The 9,614-nt window shown below is 47.0% G+C and overlaps 1 long non-coding RNA gene across 1 annotated transcript in view; it reads left to right on the top strand.

Annotated features, from left to right (window-relative positions):
• LOC127933062 (uncharacterized) overlaps positions 1–7,450 on the top strand; it is a 40,580-nt gene extending 33,130 nt beyond the window's left edge. The window contains exons 2-4 of the long non-coding RNA XR_008147073.1: positions 5,558–5,639; positions 6,417–6,634; positions 7,389–7,450. This is a non-coding gene — a long non-coding RNA (uncharacterized LOC127933062). The remainder of the gene's footprint in view (positions 1–5,557; positions 5,640–6,416; positions 6,635–7,388) is intronic.
• The last annotated feature ends 2,164 nt before the right edge of the window (positions 7,451–9,614 follow it).

The raw sequence follows: 9,614 nt of genomic DNA, 5'->3' as shown, positions 1-9,614 counted from the left end.
TATCTACACATCTACACATCTACACTCTACACATCTACACTCAACACATCTACACATCTACACTCAACATATCTACACTCAACACATCTACACTCAACACATCTACACTCAACATATCTACACATCTACACTCAACACATCTACACTCAACACATCTACACTCAACACATCTACACATCTACACTCTACACATCTACACTCTACACATCTACACTCAACACATCTACACTCAACATATCTACACATCTACACATCTACACTCTACACATCTACACTCAACACATCTACACTCAACACATCTACACATCTACACTCAACACATCTACACTCTACTTAGCTGTACGGTCTGTTTCTTCGTGTTTTTGGTCTTGGCTAGCTTAATGTTCTGGTCGGTAACTAGCTAGCACTCAAGTGGCTGCTAGCATCGTCATGAAAAGGGGCATGAAGTAAGCCCTACAATTGTTTCTAAGTAGTAGTAGAACGCTAGGGAGCAGGCAATGTTGAAAAGTAATCTTTAGACATGTTGTACTTTTCTTAAATGTCGTTGTTTTGTAATTCACTAAAATAAGCAGACAATAAAATTGTATTTGAAAATATCAGTATCAGTGGAGACGGGAACATTTTTTTTGTGCTCTCTGCAACATTTCATCGATTCAGATCGAATAAATAACGATGGCTTGTGTTTTTTATGCATTAGTTTTATTCGGCAAGCAACAGAGCCAGTCGGTTTGAGGATTCATTTTCCACAGAGATATTTTAGTGGCTGCAGGAGAGAACTGAAAAAGAGAATCTGATAGGTACTCGAATGATATTTCTTTTCACAAGATCTTGAGTTTTGTCAGGGAGTAATTTATTATGGCTGTCAAATAAAGCAAATGGTCACTAAATGCAACCATTAAACATGGGAGTAGTTGTGTTTTTGTCTGAAGTCTTTGTAAATTGGGGAGAATATCCTTAGCTCCCATCCCGTCTCTCTAGAACCCTTGTTCTCTCTGAGTTCCCATTGGTTCAGCGGAGTCAATCACCACCTTCCGGAGACACCTGAAACCCCACCTCTTTAAGGAATACCTAGGATAGGATAAAGTAATCCTTCTCACCCCCCTAAAAGATTTAGATGCACTATTGTAAAGTGGCTGTTCCACTGGATGTCATAAGGTGAATGCACCAATTTGTAAGTCGCTCTGGATAAGGCGTCTGCTAAATGACTTAAATGTAAATGTAAATGTACACATCTACACTCTACACATCTACACATCTACACTCAACAGAGTGCCCCATGGTAAAGGTAGGGTTATGGTATGGGCACATCTACACTCAACACATCTACACATCTACACTCTACACATCTACACTCAACACATCTACACATCTACACTCAACATATCTACACTCAACACATCTACACTCAACACATCTTACACCAGTAGAAATGAAGAACCAGTTCCGTAAACGCAGACTTGACATGGTGTTATTCTAATGTTAATTTAGACGAAGCTGGGTAAATCCTGGTGGAGACAGACATAGATTAACAACCCTCCCGTGATGATATAAAGGCTGCATCCATCTGCAGTGTAATAAAAATGCTTGGTCCATATTAAATAAGATATGCTTAAGTCTTTAATGACCCAGCAGCTCGTTAGGCAGGCAGGCAGGCTGGTTCTCTCTCTCTCTCTCTCTCTCTCTCTCTCTCTCTCTCTCTCTCTCTCTCTCTCTCTCTTTCTCATTCCCTGCCCACAGTATATCTCTCTCACTCCCCCCCTCTGTCTCTCTCTCTCTCTCTCTTTCTCATTCCCTGCCCACAGACCCAGCAGCTTTCCCTCATATTTTTTTTTTTTTTATTTTTGTTCAGTTCTCCCTCCCTCTCTCTCTCTCTCTCTCTCTCTCTCTCTCTCTCTCTCTCTCTCTCTCACACTCTCTTTCTCATTCCCTGCCCACAGTATCTCTCTCTCTCTCCTCTCTCTCTCTCTCTCTCTCTCACTCTCTTTCTCATTCCCTGCCCACAGTATATCCCTCTCACCCCCCTCTGTCTCTCTCTCTCTCTCTCACTCTCTTTCTCATTCCCTGCTCACAGTATCTCTCTCTCCCTCTCTGTCTCTCTCTGTCTCTCTCTGTCTCTCTCTCCCTCTTTCTCATTCCCTGCCCACAGTATCTCTCTCTCTCTCTCTCTCTCTCTCTCTCTCTCCGTCTCTCTCTCTCTCTCTCTCTCTCTCTCTCTCTCACTCTCTTTCTCATTCCCTGCCCACAGTATCTCTCTATCTCTCTCTCTCTGTCTCTCTCTCTCTCTCTCTCTCTCTCTCTCTCTCTCTCTCTCTCTCTCTCTCTCTCTCACTCATTCCCTGCCCACAGTATCTCTCTCTCTCTCTCTCTCTCTCTCTCTCTCTCTCTCTCTCTCTCTCTCTCTCTCTCTCTCACTCTCTTTCTCATTCCCTGCCCACAGTATCTCTCTCTCACTCCCCCCCCCTCTCTCTCATCAGAAAACAAACATGTCTCTGGTTAATGCCATCTTCCATTTAAATAGACTACTTTGAAAAAGCACCTAACCACTACTACTCTGAACAAAAATATAAACATGAACATGTAAAGTGTTGGTCCCATGTTTCATGAGCTGAAATAAAAGATCACAGAAATGTTCCAGGTGCACGAAAAAGCTTATTTCTCTCAATTGTTGTGCACAAATAGCGAGAATGTCTCTTATGCCAAGATAATCCATCCACCTGACAGGTGTGGCATATCAAGAAGCTGATTCAACAGCATGATCATTACACAGGGGCACCTTGTGCTGGGGACAATAAAAGGCCACACTAAAATGTGCAGTTTTGTCACAAAACACAATGCCACAGATGTCTCAAGTTTTGAGGGAGCGTGCAATTGGCATGCCGACTGCAAGAATGTCCACTAGAGATGTTGGCCATAAGTCGCCTCCAACATAGTTGGAGAATTTGGTTAGAGAATTTAGAGAATTTATTAGAGAGTTAGAGAATTTGGCAGTACATCCAACTTGCCTCACAACCACAAACCAAGTGCATGGCATTGTGTGGGCGAGCAGTTTGCTGTTGTCAACATTGTGAACAGAGTGGCCCATGGTGGCGGTGGGGTTATGGTATGGGGCAGGCATAAGCTACGGACAACGTTGTGAACAGAGTGCCCCATGGTAAAGGTGGGGTTATGGTATGGGGCAGGCATAAGCTACGGACAACGTTGTGAACAGAGTGCCCCATGATAAAGGTGGGGTTATGGTATGGGCAGGCATAAGCTACGGACAACGAACACAATTACATTTTATCGATGGCAATTTGAATGCACAGAGATACCGTGACGAGATCCTGAGGCCCGTTGTCGTGCCATTCATCCACCACCATCACCTCATGTTGCAGTATGACGAGATCCTGAGGCCCGTTGTCGTGCCATTCATCCACCACCATCACCTCATGTTGCAGTATGACGAGATCCTGAGGCCCGTTGTCGTGCCATTCATCCACCGCCATCACCTCATGTTGCAGTATGATGAGATCCTGAGGCCCGTTGTCGTGCCATTCATCCACCGCCATCACCTCATGTTGCAGTATGACGAGATCCTGAGGCCCGTTGTCGTGCCATTCATCCACCACCATCACCTCATGTTGCAGTATGATGAGATCCTGAGGCCCATTGTCGTGCCATTCATCCACCACCATCACCTCATGTTGCAGTATGACGAGATCCTGAGGCCCGTTGTCGTGCCATTCATCCGTCGCCATCACCTCATGTTGCAGTATGATGAGATCCTGAGGCCCGTTGTCGTGCCATTCATCCACCGCCATCACCTCATGTTGCAGCATGATGAGATCCTGAGGCCCGTTGTCGTGCCATTCATCCACCACCATCACCTCATGTTGCAGTATGATGAGATCCTGAGGCCCGTTGTCGTGCCATTCATCCACCACCATCACCTCATGTTGCAGTATGACGAGATCCTGAGGCCCGTTGTCGTGCCATTCATCCACCACCATCACCTCATGTTGCAGTATGATGAGATCCTGAGGCCCGTTGTCGTGCCATTCATCCGTCGCCATCACCTCATGTTGCAGTATGATGAGATCCTGAGGCCCGTTGTCGTGCCATTCATCCGTCGCCATCACCTCATGTTGCAGTATGATGAGATCCTGAGGCCCGTTGTCGTGCCATTCATCCGTCGCCATCACCTCATGTTGCAGTATGACGAGATCCTGAGGCCCGTTGTCGTGCCATTCATCCACCACCATCACCTCATGTTGCAGTATGACGAGATCCTGAGGCCCGTTGTCGTGCCATTCATCCGTCGCCATCACCTCATGTTGCAGAATGATAATACACAGCCCCATGTCGCAAGGATCTGGACACAATTCCCGGAAGCTGAAAATGTTCCAGTTCCCGCCAATATCCAGCAACATCACACAGCCATTGAAGAGGAGTGGGACAACGTTCCACAGGCCACAATCAACAGCCTGATCAACTCTATGCGAAGGAGATGTGTCGTGCTGCATGAGGCAAATGGTGGTCACACCAGATACTGACTGGTTTTCTGATCCACACTCGTACTGTTTTTAACTATCTGTGACCAACATATTAATTTCTGTGTTCCCTGTCATGTGAAATCCATAGATTAGGGCCTAATTAATTTATTTCAATTGATTGATTTCCTCATATGAATCTTTGAAATAGTTGCATGTTGCGTTAATATTTTTGTTCAGTATACATCATGTGACTCAGAGATATAAAGGCAGTTCAGGACAACAACAATGAAATCTCTTTCTCTCATGCCTACATGATAAAACCAATGTCACCCATTCGGAAGCTCTGAAAACCATGAATTATAATTCATTTTCAACTTTTATTATGAGTATCGCAGAGTGCCTGGATACAGCCCTTAGCCGTAGTACATTGGCCATACACCATAAACCTCAGAGGTGCCTTACTGCTATTAAAAACAGGTTACCAAAGTATATAGAAGTGTAAACAAGTCATTTTGCGTCCTACACCTGGTACGTCGTCTGATATACAACAGCTTTTTCCAGCCAATCAGTAACCAGGAGTCAAACTACCAGGTTTAACAATATGTCTACCAGCTGCAAACGGCCCTCCTCTCATCAGGGACATTAAAGCTGACCTTTTCTTCACCAAGTCGTCTACAGAGACATTGAAACTGCCTTCTTGACCCAGTTTTCGTGGTTTATGTCCTGTACTTCTGAACTATGTCAATTCTCACATCATTTATTTTTCCTCTAATTTACAACTGCCCCCCCCCTGTCACCAACTGTTGATGATGCCTCTCCTTCCATCCCTCATGAATCCAGGAGCAGGGAGCTAATCCACATGATGTGTGTGCTAAGTGGAACCATTCCATCTAGGAAAGCCTCTCTTCGCCACACAGAATAGACCTTCATGCTGAGATGGCTTTAATGACTTTTTAATGGGTCTATTATGCTTTCGCTTTTAACGATGTACTTACAACGGCTCTAATCATTTTATTGGAATGATGAATGATTGAGAAAAGGGTAACATTAATTTAATTTACAGTTCAGTCTTCCGTCGTCTTTAGAGGCCTGCTGCCGAGGAGAAGAGGAGTGAGAGGAGAGGACAACAGGCAACAGCAGACACAGTGTACACCCTGGAAAGTAGACGTTCGTAATTGATGTTGTTTCCCCTCATCACTAATTAGACCCCTTTTGTGTCGTCTACTGATTTCTGTGTCCAAGAGACAATGCTGAATTAACAAGACAAGCCACTGTCTGCATCCACTCCATATCATTCATCTCTCACAAAATGATTACTTGGGGGACCTGGCTGTTCTCAGGCAAGGATGCTACAGCTCCCGTAGTGCTGTTGTTGATCCATACACATATACATAAACCCATACAAACCCATACATAGACCCATACATAGACCCATACACATATACATAAACCCATACAAACCCATACATAGACCCATACATAGACCCATACACATATACATAAACCCATACATATATACATAAACCCATACATAGACCCATACATATATACATAAACCCATACAAACCCATACATAGACCCATACACATATACATAAACCCATACACATATACATAAACCCATACATAGACCCATACACATATACATAAACCCATACATAGACCCATACACATATACATAAACCCATACATAGACCCATACATAAACCCATACACATATACATAAACCCATACATAGACCCATACACATATACATAAACCCATACATAGACCCATACACATATACATAAACCCATACATAGACCCATACATTACTAATTGGTGTCATTTTGAATGATGGCAGTCAGTTTTATTCTTTGCACACACACACACGTACACTGAGTGTACAAAACATTAGAGAAAAACTTCCTAATATTGAGTTGCACTCCATTTTGTTTGCCCTCAGAACAGCCTCAATTCGTCGGGGGAATGGACTCTACAAGGTGTCAGAAGTGTTCCACAGGGGATGCTGGACCATGTTGACTCCAAATGCTTCCCACAGTTGTGTCAAGTTGTCTGGATGTCCTTTGGGTGGTGGACCGTTCTTGATACACACAGGAAACTGTTGAGCGTGAAAAACCCAGCAGCGTTGCAGTTCTTGACACAGTCAAACCGATGCACCAGGTACCTTCTACCATACCCTGTTCAAAGGCACTTAAATATTTTGTCTTCCCCATTCACCTCTTGAATGGCACACACACACACAATCCATGTCTCAATTGTCTCCAGGCTTAAACATCCTTCTTTAACCCCGTCTCCTCCCCTTCATCTACACTGATTGACGTGGATTTAACAAGTGACATCAATAAGGGATCATAGTTTTCACCTGGATTCATCTGGTCAGTCTGTGTCATGGAAAGAGCAGGTGTTTCTAATGTTCTGTATACTCAGTGTACTCATATGCAGATGCTCTCTGCAACAACAAATTAGGTTGTTGTCTCATCATTAATGCAAAATGTATGAATGCTGCATCCGGAAAGATCATAGTTGAATACAAAATAATATTTGATGTGATCATAAGAAGTCTGAGGTACGCCTAACTTGATGAGTGTCTGTTCATGTGCACAGACACCTTGCTGTAAAGATAAAACGTGGCCATTGCCTTGGTAGTGTCTGTTCATGTGCACAGACACCTTGCTGTAAAGATAAAACGTGGCCATTGCCTTGGTAGTGTTTGTTCATGTTCATGCATGAAGGGTCTGCCCCCTTCACACTGCTCCTTCCCATTCCTTCGCCTCAGGACGGCTGAACTAGCAAATCTCTTTCAATTGGACATGTTCTCATTTTCAGAGTTTCTGCTACTGTTTGTTTTCCCATCTTGTTTTCTTGAACTACTATCCGATATCAAAGTCTTTTTTTTTCTATGCCGTCCACACAGGAAGAAAACACTGTGAGCTGATGAGCAAGGTAAGATGGGCACCGTATGAACAGTATGGCCTGTATGGGGGGGGAGGAAAGGGGAAGGAGGGAGGGAGGGAGGGAGGGAGGGAGGGAGGGAGGGAGGGAGGGAGGGAGGGATGGAGGGGGAGAGGGGGAAGGGAGAGATGGAGAGGGAGAGGGGGAGGGATGGATGAAGGGGAGAGGGGGAAGGGATGGAGGAAAGGGGAAGGAGGGAGGGACTAAGGGAGAGGGAGGAGGGATGGATGGAGGGGGAGAGGGGGGAGGGATGGAGGAAAGGGGAAGGAGGGAGGGAGTAAGGGAGAGGGGAGGGATGGAGGGGGAGAGGGGGAGGGAGAGATGGAGAGGGAGAGGGGGGGGATGGATGAAGGGGAGAGGGGGGAGAGGGGAAGGGATGGAGGAAAGGGGAAGGAGGGAGGGACTAAGGGAGAGGGAGGAGGGATGGATGGAGGGGGAGAGGGGGGAGGGATGGAGGAAAGGGGAAGGAGGGAGGGGAGTAAGGGAGGGGGGAGGGATGGAGGGGAGAGGGGGAGGGAGAGATGGAGAGGGAGAGGGGGGAGGGATGGATGAAGGGGAGAGGGGGAGAGGGGGAAGGGATGGAGGAAAGGGGAAGGAGGGAGGGAGTAAGGGAGAGGGGGAGGGATGGAAGGAGGGGGAGAGGGGAAGGGAGAGATGGAGAGGGAGAGGGAGAGGGATGGAGGAAAGGGGAAGGAGGGAGGGAGGGAGTAAGGGTGAGGGGGAGGGAGGGATGGAGTGGGGAGAGGGGGAGAGAGGGGAGAGGGGAGGGATGGAGGGAGTAAAGGATATGGGGGAGGGAGGGAGGGAGGGAGGGAGGGGGAGGGAGGGAGGGAGGGAGGGAGGGAGGGAGGGAGGGAGGGAGGGGAGGGAGGGAGGATGTTAATCTCAGCGGAACAGCATGATGCTGCAGTACCTAATTGCCGACAGAAAAAAGCAACCCTGTCTATTATGGAAGGGGCTGAAATCATGCAAATAGGTAGAAAGGCTGGGAGATAAGACAAACGCCAGCTGTTCCCACCCTGCCTGCAGCACAGAGATATCTCTGAGAGGAGCATGGGAGGCCTGTCAAGGCCTGGCTGCTGGACCTTCGTGGGGGAGCCGTCATCTTCTGTCCACTGCTTGGCTCTGGGAATCACTGGGTTATTACCCACCAGACATTCAGCGCTATGGGGGAATTGGTCCAGTGTTGTAGTTACAACAGCATTAAGGTCATATTTATCAGCACACTGAAGAGAAGGTATGTCATGAGCAATCGGAGACTGACAGCCAATGAGGGTTTGGGATGATTTAGCAGGCAAGGGTATTAGATGAATGGCACGCCACCATCTACCACAGAGACGGTCTTAGGAGAGTAAAAACAGCCACCTTTGCCAAGTTAGATATAGATTTCTGTAGAGTGCACCAGACTCTCAGCAAGTCCCTCAGGCAATGGACACGGACAGGCAGACCTACAGTAGTAGCAGCTTTACTCCAGCACTTACAGCACAAGCTGTGAAGTTATACTTTCTTCCTCCGGCAAGCAGCATAATGTTGAAGATGTAACAGCATCGAGGAGTCCAGTCAATATCTAACCTATGGAAACAATACAACGGTTTCCGTGAAGAATTCAGCTCAAATGCCTCTGTAAAACAGACCCAGAAACAGACACAGAAACAGATGCTCGATGCCCTCTGGTGGAGAGAGTTCTGCTGTGCTAAACACAGTCAGAATGCAAGTAGTGTCCGAGCACACAGGTCCATCTGGTGTACACCGAGCACACAGGTCCATCTGGTGTACACCGAGCACACAGGTCCGTCTGGTGTACTCCGAGCACACAGGTCCATCTGGTGTACACCGAGCACACAGGTCCATCTGGTGTACACCGAGCACACAGGTCCGTCTGGTGTACACCGAGCACACAGGTCTGTCTGGTGTACACCGAGCACACAGGTCCGTCTGGTGTACACCGAGCACACAGGTCCATCTGGTGTACACCGAGCACACAGGTCCATCTGGTGTACACCGAGCACACAGGTCCATCTGGTGTACACCGAGCACACAGGTCCGTCTGGTGTACACCGAGCACACAGGTCCGTCTGGTGTACACCGAGCAACACAGGTCCATCTGGTGTACACCGAGCACACAGGTCCGTCTGGTGTACACCGAGCACACAGGTCTGTCTGGTGTTCACCGAGCACACAGGTCCAT

Source organism: Oncorhynchus keta, chromosome 11, assembly GCF_023373465.1.
Source record: "Oncorhynchus keta strain PuntledgeMale-10-30-2019 chromosome 11, Oket_V2, whole genome shotgun sequence".
NCBI lineage: Eukaryota > Metazoa > Chordata > Actinopteri > Salmoniformes > Salmonidae > Oncorhynchus > Oncorhynchus keta.
The sequence above is the reverse complement of the archived record's forward strand: the minus strand, read 5'-3'. Positions and strand labels throughout refer to the sequence as shown.